The sequence below is a fragment of the Doryrhamphus excisus genome, chromosome 20 (assembly GCF_030265055.1).
Source record: "Doryrhamphus excisus isolate RoL2022-K1 chromosome 20, RoL_Dexc_1.0, whole genome shotgun sequence".
In the NCBI taxonomy this organism is placed as follows: domain Eukaryota; kingdom Metazoa; phylum Chordata; class Actinopteri; order Syngnathiformes; family Syngnathidae; genus Doryrhamphus; species Doryrhamphus excisus.
In genome coordinates, this window is record NC_080485.1 from 15,387,746 (window position 1) to 15,409,061 (window position 21,316).

Here is a 21,316-nt window from a genome sequence, read left to right on the forward strand (position 1 = left end):
TTGTTCCTTAAATTCTGCTCACCCGACATAATACGTTCAATTAATTGTAAATAAATCGCATTTTTAACCTGAAATATCATACAGATGTGAACACTCGGATTCATATTGCACGATAAAGCATGTTTTTTTGATGAGGTGTCACTGGGTGGGTGGAAACAGACTTCTCATCAACATTTAAACAGCCGTGTTAAAGTGCTGCCTGATTTTTTTTTTTTTTTCCAAACAAGCTGGACTAGAACGCTAGGGGAGCGCTTTTCATCTTTTACGGAATGACTAAAACCCGTTGGAAATACTAGCGTACACCAGGGGCTTTCAAAGTGGGGCACAGGGAACTTCCTCCTCAGAGGAAGTGATACAGTTGGGGCATCCCATAGTCTCCCTTAGTCCCTGAAAAGATGACTTCCTGCTCACCCCGAAGTGTTTAATCAGTCACCGCAGGGAGTCAAAATCCCTTTTTGGAATGATCTTAGTAGGTGTGATGTTTTGAACGTAGCCAATAAGAAAAAGCTAACCCTGCGCTAATCACGCTCACCTGTGTGCACACCCCAAACCTCTTTCACCCTGATTAGGTCTGCCGCATGGACATGGACGACACAAGAAAAGGAAGCTACCACCCAATGGATCCAGGGGGAATATCACATTGAACGAGGATCCAGGTTTCACGCCAGGTTACGCCCAAAATGGCCGACTGAGGAGCAGAAGTTGACATCTACAACGGTAAGTCCATGCATTTTATATGTCTTCAAGTATGTAAATATGAACTCATTCAATTCTAGTCTGCATCTTTCAATTGACAACTACTTCAGTGGCAGCCATTTTGGATATTTTAACTCATCTTTATAACTCATCTCTATTGTATTGGATGACGATAGAAACATGGAACCTACCGAAAGAAGGATTAGACTCCTGTCTTTTCTGTTGTCAGCAGTAGAACACAGGCAAGTTTCAGGAAAATATCAGTTCCCGACTAACTGTCACTTTGACACAAATGTTTTTCTTTTTCCCAAACATGTAAACAACTCTACACCAACAAAGAATTTAACTATTTATTTACAAGTATAACGAAATATAATTGGGATTGAACTCGGGTCTCCTAGCTGTGAGGCCTGCACGCTAACCACTCGACCGTTGTGCAGCCTAATGTTTTTTCAAAGACATTCAAATAATAATAATAGTAATGCCACATGTTGGCATTCACTCTGAATGGGATTGGTATTATTATTATTGTATTTTCTTTTTATTAGTATTATTATTGTTTCTTGGGGCAACACGGTGGACGAGTGGTTAGCATCTTGGCTACAGAATCAGGAGATCGGGAAGATCTGGGTTTGAATCTCTGCTTCAAGCTCTTCTTTGGACTTGAGCGACTTGAATTTCAATGAATAACTATATATTGGGGGCTGCACGGCGGGGGAGTGGTTAGTGCGCAGACCTCACAGCTAGGAGACCAGGGTTCAATTCCACCCTCGGCCATCTCTGTGTGGAGTTTGTATGTTCTCCCGGTGCATGCGTGTGTTTTCTCTGAGTACTCCAGTTTCCTCTCACATTCCAAAAACATGCTAGGTTAATTAGCGACTCCAAATTGTCCATAGGTATGAATGTGAGTGTGAATGGTTGTTTGTCTACATGTGCCCTGTGATTGGCTGGCCCCGCCTCTCGCCCGAAGACAGCTGGGATAGGCTCCAGCACCCCCGCGATCCTTGTGAGGATAAGCGGTAGAAAATGAATGAATGAACTATATATTGTTTAGTGTATTATTATTATTATTATTATTATTATTTTTTGGGATGCATGGTAGCCCCAAATAAGAATAACAACATATCAAGTCACATGTTGCCATCCAAAGGGATCGAAAGCCCATCATCACTGCAACATGGCACGGTTTTAAACAACATACGGACACATTTGGGACATTTGTAAAAGGAAAATCACGCAGCGCCTCAACAGGAAAGTTCACACAACCATCACGTGATTTGTGTAAAATAATTACCACTGCAGGAGCCATTTTATGCACTTGGCGCACAAAAATGGTATTGAAATAACCAAGCCGGGGGGGGGCCGAGTGGGGGTTACCAGACGAACTAACTGAAGCAGCTTTCACTGGCGTTTTATAGTCCACATGTGGTAGTCGTTGACCCCCCCCAGGGGCCAAACAGCGAGGGGTCCCCCATCTAACTGCAGTCAGAGCAGATTGCATGCTATCATCCTACCAGCAAATTGGACTCATTCTGATACGAGTCGGTGCATTTTTTTTTTTTCTTTTTTCTTTTCTTTGCCTCGCCTGCAGGAACTCCGCCGGCGGAGAGAGGAGTTGCAGGGATTTATAATTAAATCCAGTCTGACTTGTGTACAGCTCTTTTGCCGCCGCAACTGCGGAGATGAAAGCCGAAAGCGAGCGTCACGTGGCCGTAGCGTAGCGTAGCGTGCGGGACCGTTAGCGTTGAATGATGTCGGGGGTGCAGAGTTCAGACTTCAACCCTAACTTTGGCCGCCTATGACAGCTCAGATTCCCCGCACACACACACACACACTCGGGCTTGTGCTTCTGCGTGGCGTATACACTCTCCTCTCCGGAAGATGAAAGGAGAGGCCGCTTTATTTTGAAGGGATGATTAAACCAAGTGAAACCGTTCAATTGAACCTCTTGGCGGTTTTAAACAGCCTCGTGCTGAAAGCTGACAGAGCATCCCAGATGTAGCTGGTGATTTTTCCTCACAAAGTCAAATGTAGCTGGTAGACGCAAATGTGATATTTTAACTTGTTTCCAGAGAGAGCAGTTTTATCGGAATCAGACATCGTATCATCGCTTAGAAGAGCAGTCACTTATGTTTTCACCCTTATCATGCAAGTATGTGGAACGCCTTGAATCACGGCAGACGAAACCTAAGTTCCAGCGCTGTGTGCACTCGCTAGTGCCCCGCCTCTCCCCACAGGGGCAAAGACACTGAGGTATCTCATAAAACCAAGTTATTTTTCCACGATTTAGCCTATCAGCGACACAAGCTCGCAGATATCTGGCACTAACATTTTTTTTTTTTTCCCAAAACCTCCAACCAAAGTACGGATTTGGACGCAAATAACCGGACTTGTGTTTACATCAGAAACAACATGGAGGCCTTTGGAGCTGCGTTGGTGGTAGCGATTGTTCAAGCGCTTTTTGCTCGTTGAAGCATGTTGATGTCAGCCATTTTCCGTCCAATAACCATTCCACGCCCGATTTTGCGGTTTTGGGTCAGATCGGGACGCACCAGCAGCTGATGGTAGAACTTTGAGTTGGAAGTCGGAATATATCAAGGCCGGAAAAATTATTTCCTTTGTTTTTATTTATGGCATGGCTGCACTGTGGTCGAGCGGTTAGTGCACAGGCCTCACAGCTAGGAGACTCGAGTTCAATTCCACCCTCGGCCATCTCTGAGTGTAGTTTGCATGTTCTCCCACGCGTGGGTTTTCTCCGGGTACTCCGGTTTCCTCCCACATTCCAAAAACATGCTGGGTTAATTAGCGACTCCAAATTGTCCATAGGTATGAATGTGAGTGTGAATGGTTGTTTGTCTATATGTGCCCTGTGATTGGCTGGCCACCAGTCCAGGTTGTGCCCCGCCTCTCGCTCCGAAGACAGCTGGGATAGGCTCCAGCACCCCAGTTGTTTTGTGACTATTCAAAAATAAATGATATGTAGTACTCAGTAATGTTAGCATTAGGCATTCCTAATGCTAATGTATAAGTTTTCATGTCATGCAAGTGTAAAGCTGACTATAGGGGTGTTAGTGCTTGTCTAGAGGGCTCTAATAGTGGTAAAAACTGTATTGTAGATAACTTTTCTATGCTTTCTATGCTATACTCCGGTTTCCTCCCACATTCCAAAAACATGCTAGGTTAATTAGCGACTCCAAATTGTCCATAGGTATGAATGTGAGTGTGAATGGTTGTTTGTCTATATGTGCCCTGTGATTGGCTGGCCACCAGTCCAGGGTGTACCCCGCCTCTCGCCCCAAAGACAGCTGGGATAGCACCCCAGTTGTTTTGTGACTATTCAAAAATAAATGACATGTAGTACTCAGTAATGTTAGCATTAGGCATTCCTCATGCTAATGTGTAAGTTTTCATGTCATGCGAGTGTAAAGCTGACTATAGGGGTGTTAGTGCTTGTCTAGAGGGCTCTAATGGTGGTAAAAACTGTATTGTAGATAACTTTTCTATGCTTTCTATGCTATACTCCGGTTTCCTCCCACATTCCAAAAACATGCTAGGTTAATTAGCGACTCCAAATTGTCCATAGGTATGAATGTGAGTGTGAATGGTTGTTTGTCTATATGTGCCCTGTGATTGGCTGGCCACCAGTCCAGGCTGTACCCCGCCTCTTGCCCCGAAGACAGCTGGGATAGGCTCCAGCACCCCCGGCGACCCTTGTGAGGATAAGCGGTAGAAAATGAATGAATGAATGAATGATATGTAGTACTCAGTAATGTTAGCATGAGTCATTCCTAATGCTAATGCGTAAGTTTTCATGTCATGCGAGTGTAAAGCTGACTATAGGGGTGTTAGTGCTTGTCTAGAGGGCTCTAATAGTGGTAAAAAACGTATTGTCGATAACTTTTCTATGCTTTCTATGCTATACTCCGGTTTCCTCCCACATTCCAAAAACATGCTAGGTTAATTGTCGACTCCAAATTGTCCATAGGTATGAACCAAAGACAGCTGGGATAGGCTCCAGCGACCCTCGTGAGGATAAGCGGTAGAAAATGAATAAATGAATGAATATTTCCGGCACGGCTAGTTGCATTATTGATTGCTAGGCCTATGCAGAGTTCATTTAGCTAGCTGAACTGAAGTGTCATTAGTGTACAGCAGTGCTTCTCAATTATTTTCCGTCATGACCCCCCACTTGAAACTGAAGAGTTCATTCAAGAGTCAAATTGCATGTTTGAGTTCCATACATTTCTACACGTTTGCAGGGTTGCACTAATATGAGAGCCCAGGGGGGCCCGCCCCACGAATAACGTGATCGGCCATGAAAGGACGTGGAAGCCCTACATACTGTTTAGGCTCGTCTCCTTCCTTTTGGGAGTACTTTCCATCCGCTCCTGGTTTGATGCCTATGTGCTCCATGTGTTTATTCGCCTTCGCCTTGGCGAGGGTGCGCACATTCCGAGTGAATATGAGCTACATTTGAGTTAAATTGGCTGCTTTTTCTTCATCATATTACGGGTTTCAGACTGTAATAAGCTGTATTACTTCAGCGTTAATGTGCGCATGCTTCCTTATGGCTTTGCTTTATTTCCACTGGAGAAAGGACAGATGTAAAGAAAAAACCCTCTATTGATCTTTACCCATAATTCACAGCAATAATGGTTGTATGCCGACGTTTCATGATCCCGTAGTTGGTGAAATATCGCCGAAACCTCGGCGCTCTTTGGATGTCATAGTCATTATCGGAGATGAACATGGTTAAATGAAAGAATTCGGGTCATGACTTCTGGAGCTGAGCTGTGATTCATGTCGGCGCGCTGTCTTGGGATTTGAACTGTGGACCAACTTCAATCACATTAATGAATACATCATCCCCCTGCTGACGGAGATGTCCACACTAAATGTATTCCATTGTTGTAAGCATTGATTTTTGTTCTCCTGCAGACACATTCCCTTTTAATGAGGTGGATGTCTTGCTCCACTGAGAGAATTAGAACAAAAAAAAAAAAAAGGACGGAGAGATAGAAATCACACATGCCGTCCAATTTTGCAGTAGTGCTCCAGCGGGACACGGCTAGGCTATAGATAAAGACGGATGGGCAGATAGCAGAAAAGCAGTAAAAGTGTCGTGGAGGTGCCGTATTTGACTGTTTTTTGCGTTTGCCAGTCCTGCCAACATGTATTTGACCCGGCATAGAAAACCTTTGTATGGCTTTCTAAATACGTCTTTTAACATTAGAGACTTGTAGCTGTGGTATAACACCCCTACAGTCACTTTTACGCTCCTATCAATCTTTGTTTACATCACACACATAATGCAGGCTACAGGATCACACAAAATAAAAGAAAAAATCGCAATTGCCAGGATTTTGGGCAGGAAGGTTAGAAATACGATTGAATGGAAGAAATATCTCACAACAAAAGTCATGTTCATTCATTCATTTTCTACCGCTTATCCTCACGAGGGTCGCCGGGGCGCTGGAGCCTATCCCAGCTGTTGTTGTAACAGAGTTACTCCACTATATGACTTACAGTACCAGTGTTGGGCATGTTACTTTAAAAAAGTAATTACTTATAGTTACTAGTTACTTCTCAAAAAAGTAACTGAGCTACTCCACCATATGACTTATGACTAGTGTTGCGCACTTCACCTTCAAAAAGTAATTAGTTATAGTTACTAGTTACTACTCACAAAAGTAAGTGAGTGACTCCACTATATGACTTACAGTACCAGTGTGGGGCATGTTACTTTAAAAAAGTAAGTAGTTATAGTTACTAGTTACTTCTCAAAAAAAGTAACTGAGTTACTCCACTATATGACTTACAGTACCAGTGTGGGGAGTGTTACTTTAAAAAAGTAATTAGTTACAGTTACTAGTTACTTCTCGAAAAAAGTTACTGAGTTACTCCACTATATGACTTACAGTACCAGTGTTGGGCATGTTACCTTAAAAAAGTAATTAGTTATAGTTACTAGTTACTTCCTAAAATAAGTAACTGTTACTCCACTATATGACTTACAGTACCAGTGTTGGGCATGTTACTTTAAAAAAAGTAATTACTTATAGTTACTAGTTACGTCTCAAAAAAGTAACTGAGCTACTCCACCATATGACTTATGACCAGTGTTGCGCACTTTACCTTAAAAAAGTAATTATAGTTACTAGTTACTACTCACAAAAGTAACAAAAGAGTTACTAAGTGATTTACTCCACTATATGACTTACAGTACCATTGTGGGGCACATTACTTTGAAAAGGTAATTTAGTTATAGTTACTTCTCAAAAAAAGTAACTGAGTTACTGAGTTACTCCACTATATGACTTACAGTACCAGTGTGGGACATGTTTCTTAAAAAAAGTAATTAGTTATAGTTACTAGTTACTTCTCAAAAAAAGTAACTGAGTTACTGAGTTACTCCACTATATGACTTACAGTACCAGTGTTGGGCACGTTACTTTAAAAAAGTAATTAGTTATAGTTACTAGTTACTTCTCAAAAAAAGCAACTCAGTTACTCCACTATATGACTTGCAGTACCAGTGTTGGGCATGTTACCTTAAAAAAATAATTAGTTATAGTTACTAGTTACTTCTCAAAAAAAGTAACCGAGTTACTAAGTGAGTTACTCCACTATATGACTCACAGTACTAGTGTTGGGCGTGTTACTTTAAAAAAGTAATTAGTTATAGTTACTAGTTACTTCTCAAAAAAGTAACTGAGTTACTCAGTGAGTTACTCCACTATATGACTTACAGTACTAGTTACTTCTAAAAAAAAAGTAACTGAGTTACTCCACTATATGACTTACAGTACTAGTTACTTCTCAAAAAAAGTAACTGAGTTACTAAGTGAGTTACTCCACTATATGACTTACAGTACCAGTGTGGGGCATGTTACTTTAAAAAAGTAATTACTTATAGTTACTAGTTACTTCTCAAAGTAACTCCACTACAAAAGAAACTAGTTACCAGTAAAAGCAACTTTTACTATTAAGTAACTACTAAGTAACTAATACTATTTGGACGTGCTCTAAACACCCGCCCACTCGGGTTCTCTGATTGGCTGAAGACGCAATTTTACTAAAACCTGAGCCAATCCTCATTGCTTATGTGGTTATGCAACTCTGCAACGGTATTTTTAGGCAGCTTCAGTAACGGGATGTCGAAAATGGTAACGGCGTTATGCTGACAGTAAAAGTAATTAGTTAGATTACTTAAAGTAACAGCGTTATTCCCATCACTGTACAGTATAATACAGTAATATTAAGAAGTGGCACAGGAGGACATGATTTTATTAAGGCATAGCGAAGCTGCACTGTTGTTTCTAACGCTAAATCACCCCCCCCCCCCCAACCCCCGCCCGTGGTTTTGCAATTTGACGTTGAATGGGCATGTAGTGCGCCTCATTAAAGGGCTGTTACTTCTCCATCATGACACCAGCGTGTGTGACGGCGGTGGTTACTGATGCTTAATGGCTTCATCACAGCGCCGTCGTGGCGGTGGCCCGACTATTAATACGACATGAATCCATTTTCGTCTGCATCGCCAGGCCTTTTGAGCTCACAACCATCAGAAAACTGGCGAGTGATTGACTGACGTGGCGGCGTTACGCTGAGAGACGGCACCGTCTTCAAAAGCTGGCGGCCTGCTTTGAACGTGACACCGACTTTGTTTGTGTCTCTTCTTTATTATTTATTTGTATTTTTTTTTTTCATTTTATTTTGCACCCCCGCCCCTCACAAAAAGATCTGCTGGAGATCATTGTAGAACAAGTCAGACATGGGTTCTTTTTGTTGTTTAAGCACGCCCATGTGAACATCATATTTTATTTATAACGTCTGAAAAGTGTGCCAAAGAGAAGGCTGCGCAACAAAAAGAAAAGAAAACGGGATGCCGCTCATAAAAGTTTCACCCGCTCTTCAAAACCCGGCGCTCAGCCGTGACGTCTGTAATTATTTCTCTTCGCATTAAAAGTTTGAAAACATCCACTTTATGCTGTATTTTAAAGAGGAGGAACTTTTGGAATAGATTTTTCATAGGCTTTAAAAAAAGAACCACATTTTGTTCTCTGGCTTCACAAAGCTGCCGCACCTCTGGAATGACGATCCGGCGTAGCCTACAATTAGAATAATTTCATCTTACGCTTCTCCACGTTCGTAGCACGATGGACGGTTAAAAAAAAAGTTGTCATAATATAGAAAAGATCAAAAGGAAAAAGTTATGCGAATAAAGTCGTAATAGTACAAGAAAATGTTGTACAATTACTAGAATGGGGTATCTTATATGAAACAAAGGAAGAATAATTTATCGAACAAAGTTATCAGAATAAAGTTGTATGTTTATTAGTCAGAAATTACGAGAATTTTTTTTTTGTGATGCGGTTTGTATGAAAGCTGCTCTATTGATTATGAGAAAAGAATTCTAATCTAGCAAGAATAAGTTATTTTTCACAAAAAGTTGTAATGAAACAGGGGAGCCTCAGGTTGTGCAGGGGCGTCAAACGGCATCTGGCTATGTGGATATGTGGCAGGGGGTATCCCTCGTGACTGGCTTTTTATTTTTTTTTTATGCGGTTTGCATGAAAACTGCTCTATTGAGTACAAGAAAAAATGTTAATCTAGCGAGAATAAGTTATTTTCCAAAACAGTGGCGCTTCAGGTCGTGCAGGGGCGTCAAACGGCAGCTGGCTATGTGGAGACGTGGCAGGGGGCATCCCTCGTGACTGGTTTTTTTTGATGCAGTGTGCACGAAAGCTGCTCTATTGAGTACAAGAAAAAAAATTAATCTAGCGAAAATAAGTTATTTTCCGAAACAGTGGAGCTTCAGGTTGTGCAGGGGTGTCAAACGGCATCTGGCTATGTGGAGACGTGGCATGGGGCATCCCTCATGACTGGCTTTTTTTTGGTTTATTTATTTTTTGACGTGGTTTGCATGAAAGCTGCTCTATTGATTACGAGAAAAAAAATGTAATCTAGCGAGGAAAAGTTTTTTTCCGAAACAGTGGAGCTTCAGGTTGTACAGGGGCGTCAAACGGCATCTGGATATGTGGAGACGTGGCATGGGACATCCCTTGTGACTGGCTTTTTTTTTTAATGCGGTTTGCATGAAAGCTGCTCTATTGAGTACAAGAAAAAAAATTGAATCTAGCGAAAATAACTTATTTTCCGAAACAGTGGAGCTTCAGGTTGTGCAGGGGTGTCAAACGGTATCTAGCTATGTGGAGACGTGGCATGGGGCATCCCTTGTGACTGGCTTTTTTTTTTAATGCGGTTTGCATGAAAGCTGCTCTATTAAGTCCAAGAAAAAAATGTAATCTAGCGAAAATAACTTTTTCTGAAACAGTGGAGCTTCAGGTTGTACAGGGGCGTCAAACGGCATCTGGATATGTGGAGACGTGGCAGGGGGCATCCCTTGTGACTGGCTTTTTAAAATTATTTTTTAATGCGGTTTGCATGAAAGCTGCTCTATTGATTACGAGAAAAAAACTGTAATCTAGCGAGAATAAGTTATTTTCCGAAAAAAGTTGTAATGAAACAGTGGAGCTTCAGGTCGTGCAGGGGCGTCAAACGGAATCTGGCTATTGTGGAGACAGTGACACCGGCATCAAACATGCCCCATAACAAGAATGGCGCAGCTACTCATCACCCGCTCCTTTGAGCTATGGTCTTTTTTTTTGTTATCGTCTTGAAAGTGTCGGCGAAGGCGCGATAACGCCCAATGCTGACGCTTCCATAAATATCCTCTTGACGTCACATTGAAGTGGCAGTAATTGGAGCTTAAATAAATTCATATCCAATAGCCTCGGCAGCCATCTCACACCTCTGACAACACAACATCCAGGAGTGCCAGCCTTTTGTGCCGAGGCCTTTTCACGGAGGCGAATCTCCGAAGAGCATCGCTGACAGACGAGAGCGGTGATGTCGACGTTTCACGCCGTTGTTCTCGTCTTTGTTTCTTTTCTCTCTCTCTCTCTCTCTCTGAGAATTGTCAGCTTCTTCCCAATTAGCAGACTTGTGAAGGTGTCGGGAAATCGGGGGAATACAATTTACATCATGAAAGCTCATCAGAAGTCACTGCTTGCACTCGATTGTATTCTATAGCGAGCATATGATGACGTTCAGGCATGGTGATCTAATCCTGATGCGTGCTAGCTGCATTAACACCTCCTCTGCTCTTGCATCTGCTTGCCTGAGCCTTTACACCTGCCTCTTGAAAGCGGCATCGCTCAGGGAGGAAAACTATTTCACGACAGGCCCATAAACACAACCGCAATGGCAGACCTTCACCCAAGCTCAACTGGTTCTTCTCCGGGGGAAGCTTGCATGGAATGGACATGGAGAGCTGGCATGAGGAAGAAAGAAGCTAACACTGGTGGTCCTCGGGAAACGACCATCGATGGTCGGGATGAAAATTTTTTTGAAGTCCTTTTCGTAGTCGGAATTTTTCGAATAATGAAGTTTTCGTAAGTCGAGGTTTTACTGTAATATAATTATCACCATGATAATTATTTATTATAAATTGAAGAAAAATGAATGGAAGCTTTTGGTACGCTATTTCTGAGCGACACGCCGCTATGTCACGCCGTGACGTAACATTGCTGAGGATTCTGGGAGATAACCAATGGGACGGCACAACAAACAAAGCCTTCACGGGATGCTACAAAATGAATTCTGGGAACATTTTTCATGAAATGGGACGGAAATTTTTTTAAAGTCCTTTTCGTAGTCTGAATTTTTTGAATAATGAAATTTTCGTAAGTCGAGGTTTTACTGTAATATAATTATCCACCATGGTCACCATGATAATTATATTACAGTAAAACCAACTTACGAAAACTTCATTATTCGAAAAATAATTAATAATCATCCACCATGGTCACCATGATAATTATATTACAGTAAAACCAACTTACAAAAACGTCATTATTGGAAAAATAATTAATAATCATCCACCATGGTCACCATGATAATTATATTACAGTAAAACCTCGACTTACGAAAACTTCATTATTGGAAAAATTCAGACTACGAAAAGGACTTCAAAAAAATTTCCGTCCCATTTCATGAAAAATTCTCCCAGAATTCATTTTGTAGCATCCCGTGAAGGCTTTGTTTGTTGTGCCGTCGCATTGGTTATCTCCCAGAATCCTCAGCGATGTTACGTCACGGCGTGACATAGCGGCGTGTCGCTCAGGAATAGCGTACCAAAAGATTCCATTAATTTTTCTTGAATTTTTGTGCTGTGAATTTGGAGAGGAAATAACCATGGGTCCTAAAAAAAGTGAAGCCAATTGAAAAAAAAACGCTAAAAGTTAAGTTACGTCGACTTCGGTCGTCTGTCAAAACTGTTCTGCTCCTCCGCCATCAAGCTCACATCAAAGGTATTTCCTTTAATTTGTGCTTCAGTTCATTAAAACAATCTGTTTTGATGTATTTAGCTGTGAACCATATAAGAAAATCCGCCCCTCTGTGATGTCACAAAGGAACAGTTTAGCCACGCCTTTTCAAACCGAGCGTTGTTGTTGTTTTCCTTCTCAAAACATCACAAGTTCAAAAACATATTTTTCTTTCATATTCCTACTTTCTTTATTTCTTGTTGGATTACAACTTTTGGGGGGATTTTATTTTTTCAAAATTACTGATGATATTTCATTTTTTAAAATATTTTTTGGATTAGTTTTCTTGTGAAATGATATTGCCCTGGGCTGCAAATGACTTTGGACACCCCTGACTGGAGGGTTCATATAAGTCTGAGTTCTGACATTAAAAAAATGGATTTTCTGAGAAATAAAGGGACCTGTTCAAATGAACAATCTTGGCTCCCACCTGAGTTCCTTTCATTTAGCTGATGAGCAAACAGGCTGCTCCTTTGGTGATGGGGGTGATGGGGGGGCTGGGGGTGCTGGTGGTGGTGATGGTGGTGCTAAGGGTACTGGTGGTGATGGGGGTACTGGTGGTGATGGGAGTGCTGTTGGTGATGGGGGTGCTGTTGGTGGTGATGGTGGTGCTAAGGGTACTGGGGGTGCTAGTGGATCTGGAGGTGCTGGGGGTGCTGCTGGTGGTGGTGGTGGTGATGGGGATGCTGGTGGATCTGGAGGTGCTGGGGGTGATGGGGGTGCTGTTGGTTGGGATGGTGGTGCTAAGGGTACTGGGGGTGCTGATGGTGGTGGGTGTGCTGGTGGTGATGGGGGTGCTGTTGGTGGTGATGGTGGTGCTGGGGGTACTGGTGGTGATTGGGGTGCTGTTGGTGGTGATGGTGGTACTGGTGGTGATTGGGGTGCTGTTGGTGGTGATGGGGGTGCTGGTGGATCTGGGGGTACTGGTGGGGGTACTGGTGGGGTGCTGGTGGTGATGGGGGTGCAGGTGGTTCTGGGGGTGGTGACGGGGTGCTGTTGGTGGTGGTGATGGGGGTGCTGGTGGTGTGTTCTTTGTGACGGGTGGCTCACCGAATATTGAAAGCAAAAAGAAAAAGTGGTAATAACACTGTTGTCTCAAGGCAAATGGACTAAATGAAAAGGATATTATTTTGTCCACGAGAGAGGCTTCTGACAAAACTGGCATTGAGCAAATGAAAGGGCTGATTTCTAATGGGGGGGGGCCTTAATGCTAAATGACGGAGCTCCGTGGATGCGGTTTGTATGAAAGCTGCCCTATTGATTAATTAGGCCTTTTGATGCGCATGAAAGCCTACTTGTATTATTCTGATAGCAACCAGTCAATAAACAGCCGTCTTTGCTGTTCGCCTCAGCTTTTTAAGTCCTTTTCTCTCTTTCTGTCTTTCTCTCTTTCTCTTCGCCGTGGCCTCGGCGATGAGGTGGCCGCTTCCAACGCGTCCGTCAGGGGAACGTACACTGACATGTTCTCATTAGAGACCTGCCCTCTGTCTCCGGGCCAGCCCGTTCATTTGTAGCATTTGCTCCTTCCTCTTGTACGCCCCCCCCACGGCCCCCCCATGACGGTCGGCTGCATCATGCTGATGTCTTTCTTGGCGTTGTGGGTGGCCACGCCGTGTTGCAGTCAAAATATGCGTGGTGAATGAAGGCTGCTGCAGCGCGTGCCAGCTCTTTATGTAATTGCCATCGAGTGAAAAAAGCAGCTGGGCTGTTGAGAGAAGAAGGAATCAAACCACGGTAGCTCTCCCGCGCCGCATTTGATTTAGGTCGGTTCCAATGTCACGTCGGTTTACGACGGTACAAACGGTAAATGTCGGGTACTTGTGTATCTACGGTATACACACGCGTTACCGTATGATACAAAAAGGAATCATTCACTACCAAAGACTTCGTGATACGAGAGGCACAACGAGGCAATGACGCAACTCTCGACTACTTCATCGCGTAATATTTGTAATGGAATACTTATTTTTAAAAACTATTTTTCTGTAGTGGATGTTAGCATAGTTGTTTAGATATTTCAGCTGCCAGAAAAGCAAAAAATATTTATGTCAAAGTGTCAAAAAAAGCTGTTTTTTTTTAGTTGGGAGCTGATATTTACCTGAAACTTACCTATGTTCTACTGCTGATTACTGAAAAACATAAAAATATGATGAAAGACAGGAGTCTAGTCTTTCTTTTGGTAGGTTCCATGTCCATAAAAATGTAGGAAATAATAGTTTCGGTGCTTTCAAGATCAGTTCAAATGGTCTAAAATGGCGGATACTGAAAAATTAGTTCATATTTATATTATAAAATAAAGAAGCAATTTCTATAATCGTGTAAATATGATTATATAATATAATCATTCATTCATTTTCTACCGCTTATCCTCACAAGGGTGAGGGGGGGGGTGCTGGAGCCTATCTCAGCTGTCTTCGGGCGAGAGGCGGGGCCAGCCAATCACAGGGCACATATAGTCAAACAACCATTCACACTCCACCATTCATACCTATGGACAATTTGGAGTCGCCAAATGTGGGAGAAAACCCACGCATGCACGGGGAGAACATGCAAACTCCACACAGAGATGGCCGAGGGTGGAATTGAACCCGGGTTTCCTAGCTGTGAGTTCTGTGCGCTAACCACTCAACCACCGTGCAGCCCTTGGCCATCATTTTATTCATAAATAATAAACAGTTACAATCTTTGCATGTTTGTTGCGAGCGGCGACCTCCCACTTTGTTCCATAGCCCTTGAACGCACCACATAACGACCTCATATTTGGTCCCAATTGCTGATACATCAGCAGATCAAGGTTGACCAATATTTGGCATGCCGTCTCCTGTAGTTTCAAACAGGAAAACGGTGCAGGGTGAAGTTCTCCTTTTGCCTTAAGTCAGCTTGGATAGGCTCCAGCCCCCCCCCAACACAGGATAAGCAATGAATGAATGGGGTGAACAGGACCCCTTGTGTGTATGTTAAACACGACGCGGCTCGTTTTATTCATCCCCAGCTTCCCTCCTTGACACCATGCATGCATGATCAACCCGGAGATTTGGTCTCAGGAAACTTCCTGTTTACTCGTGTGCGCTTTTACATCCGCGCGTGTGCGTTAGGTCACCCTGAATCTGCCAGAGTCGAGATTGCGCCGAGTGATGAGTGGCGCTCTCGCTGACTCTGCATACTCGCAACAATGCACGCAGGTCTCTCCGGCTAATGAGCTCGGGATATAGACGGCTCGCACACGGAGCCTATGGTTTCTATCAGGCGCCGCAGAGCTTTCTATACCGGCTGGCAGCCAACCAGGGAACCTGATGGAAAATGCAAATCATCATTGAGCGCCGGGTCCAGTGTGTTTGTGTCACCGGGATGAGAGCGACACATCCCCGGGGACACGGCCATGTGGAGATGCCGGGGTTATTTTTGTTTGCCGCTTCTGAACAGTCACAGATTTACAAGTAAAGGCACAATCAGTGACTGCTTGAGGGTACAAAACCTCTCCCACTGTGGGCTAGCGACCATCCTCATGCTGGGGTTATTTTTTTTTTGTGGTGCTGCTTTGGAGTGCAGCATCACATGAGTCCGGCAAGATCTGAACTGACTTCCTGCTCAGAACACGCCGTATACACCCCCTGATCAAAATTGGAACACCAGTTGAAAAATTAACGTTTTGCACAGTTGATGTTAATATAAGTAGAGCTTCAAAGCGCAAAAAGAAGACAAAACACATTCAGAGTAAGTCATTTATTGGAAAATAAGCATTCAAGTGAAATGGCTGATCAAAGGTTTCTGACCATAGCTCCAAAAACCATGGAACCCCTCCCCAAAATATCATGAGTAGCTGTGCGATTCTCGATAAAATGGCTTTGGGGATGCTTGATGCCAGTGTTTCCAGGAGGCTAGTGGGGGGCTTCAGACTCCCTAAAATGTTCTTAAGCCCCCCTAAATAATTATGATATTTTTTATAGATGAAAAAAAAATTATTGATTTTTTTTTAAATCTCTGACAAATTTCATATAATAAATTGTTTTATAATAAACATAATAAATTATGTTTTATCAAATGTTTTATAATAAATAAAACAAATTTAATATTTTGTGGGGGCTCATTCCCCCTAAAATGTTCTTAAGCCCACCTAAATATTTGGATATTTTTTATAGATTAAAACTAAATTTATTGCTTTTTTTCAAAAAAAAAATCTCTGACAAATTTCATACAATAAATTATGTTTTATAATAAATAAAGCAAATTTCATACTTTGGGGGGGGCTCATTCCCCCTAAAATGTTCTTAAGACCCCCTAAATAATTTTATATTTTTTATAGATTAAAACTAAATTTATTGCTTTTTTTCAAAAAAAAATCTGACAAATTCCATACAATAAATTGTTTTATAATAAACATAATAAATTATGTTTTATCAAATGTTTTATAATAAATAAAACAAATTTCATGTTTTGTGGGGGCTCATTCCCCCTAAAATGTTCTTAAGCCCCCCTAAATAATTTGATATTTTTTATAGATTAAAACTAAATTTATTGATTTTTTCCAAAAAATATATAAATTATGTTTTATAATAAATATAATAAATTGTTTTATAATAAATAAAACAAATTTCATACTTTAGGGGGGCCTCAGTCCCCCTAAAATGTTCTTAAGCCCCCCCAAAAAATTTGATATTTTTTTATTGATTTGTTTGTTTGTTTGTTTTTTTACAAAAAAAATCTTCATTAAAAAATGTCATATAATAGGGCAAAAGCAGGCTAACAAGTAAGCCAATAAGGAGGCTAATACTAGCCTACTAGTAGTAGTAATAATCAGAAGAATAATAATGGTGATAGTAGTAATAATAGGCTAATGAATAATATAATAATGATTATTATATCATTGATCACTGTCCACTGGACAGAATGGTTGCAGAACTTGAGCTTCCTGTGTCCTATGTGGGCCACAACTGGGTGGGCCTTTGACCATTCTCATGCTGTTTTTTTGTGCTTTGGAGTTGGGGTTGGTCGTGTTGAACCATCCCGGTTCATAGATTTGTAGACAAATGTCTTCTGCCCTGAAATATTCAAGTAAGGTCTACAAGATACAAGCAATGATCAGACCTTGGCTGGAGAGAACGATCAGCCCACCAGCCAAGGTCTAGCGAGGTCCAAGCGATCTCTAAAGTGGAAGTGAGTCGCTCTTCCTCGTAAAGAAACAATGGAAACGTTGTTGGTGTATTAGTTTGATCTGGAGCTGAAGGTCTTCATGGTTTTCATGATGATGATACATCTGGAAGTAGTAACAGTCAACACAGAGTGAGGACTTCGAAGGACGTTTCTACAGAAATAACACCACCTCAAAATCAGATGCTTTCGTATCTCTGACGTTTTAGCGGCACTTGCAGTGCGTGGAACGGAAGGCTGCGGTTATCACCTACCATCATCTGGCAGCATGTGCCGCTGATGTCTAAATATAACTCCAATAATGAGTCAGGAGCGCTCGGATTCGCTAACCCCGAGGATATACGTACGTAGCTTCACGTTGCTTTGCGTTTGGAGACAATGGAAAGCAACCACACCTTATGTATTTTTTTTTTTTTTTTTTTTTTTTGGAGCGAGCGCTTATGTAATGTCCTCCCAAGTTGAGTCGATGACGAAATTTCTGCACAACAGGCAGTTTGGAATGCAAATGTGATCTCATGCTAGCGATGGTAGCCTGGTAGCAATGTCATCAAATATTCATTGGCACAGGAACCCTATTCTTTAGCGGCGGTGGTTGTGCCTGTGATGGAGAGCTACAAAGATAGACTCCCTTAGCCTACAGTGCTCGTCTGCCACGTTGCGTACCTGTCAGTGGAGAGAAAAAAAAAAATAAAAAAAAAAAGCTTGCGAGCTGGCATCACATTTCAAACGCACAACCTTACTGTTCCCCGTTGATGTCTCTCTGGCAGCACTAAATATATGAGATGCCCTCTAGTATCTTACAAGATTTCTGTTTTGATCTGCGTGAAGTTGTGATATAAGCTTTGGTTAATAATTGATGTCTGGAAGGATGTCTCTCCAACGCCTTCGTACCGCTCAAAAGTGACATTCTTGAAAATAAGAGGAGTCCACTGCAGGATGAGCGAGCGCGCTTTGTGAATTCCTGATGCGCTGTGTAGGAGTTCGAACCCCCCCTCCTCGGCGCTCTCTTGTTATTGTGGGGGAAAAGTTCCGTGTTTTTTAAGTTTGCACGCTTGGCCTTTCCGCCGGTGGAGGCAAAGGCTGCGCTGACCTCATTAGCGCTCGCCGCCTCGCACCTGCAAGCCCGCGATCGGGAACTTTTCTTCCAAGCGGCTGCGTTACCTAAATGACCTTCTCTTATTCACGCCCTGCCTGATTAAGCCAAAAGTCCACACGGGGGTTTAAGGGGGTGGGCTACACCTGCTTTGCATGGGCAAACATTAAGATGAACAATATCAGTGTTGGCTTTTTTTTACATCTTATTATGGATTTATATAATATTTATTTAACAAGTGATGGGGAATTAATTGTATGATATCAACAACAACAACAATAATAATAATAGGAATTATTTTTTTTAGGAATGGTACTGACTGGAACCGATAATTATCGGCCCAATATCAGCATAAAAATCGGCCGATATCGGTATCTGAATTTTTCCCAATGGTGAAAAGCGATATTAAAAAATTTGTCATGTGACACACATCAGTATCGGCTGATATTGGTATCAAAAATTGACATTTGGACAATATTGGTTTTCGGCACAAAAGCCAATATAGGACATATCTTATTATTGTTGTTATTATAATTACTGTTGTTCTTATATTATTATAATTATTAATTATTTAAGAATAAATACTTAAAAATACCAATAATTATTTGAGAATGTAATATTTTAATTTATAAAATTAAATTAAAATTTATTTTATTATTTATTTATTCAAAAATGCATTTTAATTAAAAAATTATTTTAATTTGAAAACATTTACAAATTTTAAATAATTCAGAAATACTACTACAGCACTACTACAAATACTACTAATGATAATGATGATGATGATGATGAAAACATTAAAAATATTATTTTTAATGTTTAATTTTGAAATACTACAAATATTACTAATGATAATAAAATAAGAATAGCAATTATGTCATTGTCATTATCATAATATTTCATAATTCATTTTCATTATATGGCACAAACACAGCAAATATATTACAGTGCATAAAGAGGTAAATAAATCACGCATGTGATAGTTCAAATGCATCTTGTGAAGTATTTTTGTACTTTGACTTTGATGTTATAATGAATAGATTTGGGATGAAAACTCGTGCTGACCCATAAAACACGACTTGTACAACCTACGGTGCCTTCAAAGGCAGCAGCTGTACCATGACACCACCAATCTTTGTTTCAATGTTCTTTTTGCTCTACTTTTGGCTGCTCTGTCCTTTGCATCAAGTCCACCATGTCCTCTCTAACCACGTCTAGAAACCTCCTCTGTGACAGCCCCCATCTCCATCATCCTCCTCCCAGTATCACCACGATCCCCCCCTCCTCACACGGTCTCAGCATCTCAGGCTGTCCTCCCCGACCTTGCCTCCCAGACGTCTAACGTCACTTTTGCATCATTTTTAGTACATTTGATTTCATTTTCCCTTCACATCTGAGCTCCACCCTCAGGATTCATATTTCCTTCAAAAGTGCGGCGTCACAACTTTAAAAATGTATTTCGTGGGCTAATGAGTGGCTAACTTATCCGGCAAGATCTGAACTGACTGCCTGCTCGGAACACGCCGTATACACCCCCGATCAAAATTGGAACACCAGTTGAAAAATTCACGTTTGGCACAGTTGATGTTAATATAAGTAGAACTTCAAAGTGCAAAAAGAAGACAAAACACATTCAGAGTAAGTCATTTATTGAAAAATAAGCATTCAAGTGAAATGGCTGATCAAAGGTTTCTGACCATAGCTCCAAAAACCATGGAACCCCCCCCCCCCTCTCGTGGCTTTGGGCATGTTTGATGCCAGTGTTTCCAGGAGGCTAGTGGGGGGGCTTCAGCCCCCCTAAAATGTTCTTAAGACCCCCTAAATAATTTGATATTTTTCATAGATTTAAAAAAAATTCTTGATTTTTTTCCAAAAAAAATCTGACAAATTTCATATAATTGTTTTATAATAAATATAATAAATTATGTTTTATCAAATGTTTTATAATAACAAATATGAAAACAAATGTCATATTTTAGGGTGGGCCTCAGTCCCCCAAAATGTTCTTAAAACCCCCAAAATAATTTGATATTTTTTATAGATACAAAAAAATTATAGATTTTTTCAAAAAAAATCTTCGGCAAATTTCATATAATAAATAGTTTAATAATATAATAAATTATGTTTTATAATAAATAAAAACAAATTTCATATTTTAGGGGGGGCCTCAGTCCCCCAAAATGTTCTTAAGCCCCCATAAATAATTTGATACTTTTAATCTGTGACAAATCTCTGACAAAATCTCTGACATTTTAGGGGGGCTTCAATCCCCCTAAAATGTTCTTAAGCCCCTCTAAATAATTTGATATTTTTTATTGATTTTTTAAGAATTTCTTATTGATTTTTTTTTAACAAAAAAAATCTCTGACAAATGTCATATAATAGGGCAAAAGCAGGCTAATAAGCAAGCCAATAAGCAGGCTAATACTAGCCTACTAGTAGTAGTAATAATCAGAAGAAGAATAATGATGATAGTAATAATAATAGGCTAATGAATAATATAATTATGATTATTATATCAGGGGGCTTCAGGCGAGAGGCGGGGCACACCCTGGACTGGTGGCCAGCCAATCACAGGGCACATATAGACAAACAACCATTCACACTCACATTCATACCTATGGACAATTTGGAGTCACCAATTAACCTAGCATGTTTTTGGAATGTGGGAGGAAACCGGAGTACCCGGAGAAAACCCACGCATGAGATGGCCGAGAATGGGATTGAACCCTGGTCTCCTAGCTGTGAGGTCTGTGTGCTAACCACTCGACCACCGTGCAGCCTGACAGCCTATATCACTTCAAATAAATTGCTTACTCCAATTAGTTTTTAGTCTCACTCCCATTTCTTCTTTTGAAGGTCCACGTAGAACCTCCTTAAGATCCACCGCTGCAAAATGTCAGTTCATGCATTTTTTCAACTGGTCTTAACATTTTGGTCAGGAGTATATTCATAAAACATTTGTGAACACAGGTTAGCCAAGTAGCTT

The 21,316-nt window shown here is 41.2% G+C and overlaps 1 protein-coding gene across 4 annotated transcripts in view; it reads left to right on the forward strand.

Annotated features, from left to right (window-relative positions):
* Positions 1-325: 325 nt before the first annotated feature.
* LOC131107854 (VPS10 domain-containing receptor SorCS1-like) overlaps positions 326-21,316 on the forward strand; it is a 103,101-nt gene continuing 82,110 nt past the window's right edge. For 2 of the 4 annotated variants that reach the window (XM_058058268.1, XM_058058269.1), the window contains exon 1: positions 326-717. The gene's annotated coding sequence lies outside the window, so the exon portion shown is untranslated. The remainder of the gene's footprint in view (positions 718-21,316) is intronic. The other 2 variants (XM_058058266.1, XM_058058267.1) reach the window with 2 other exon arrangements.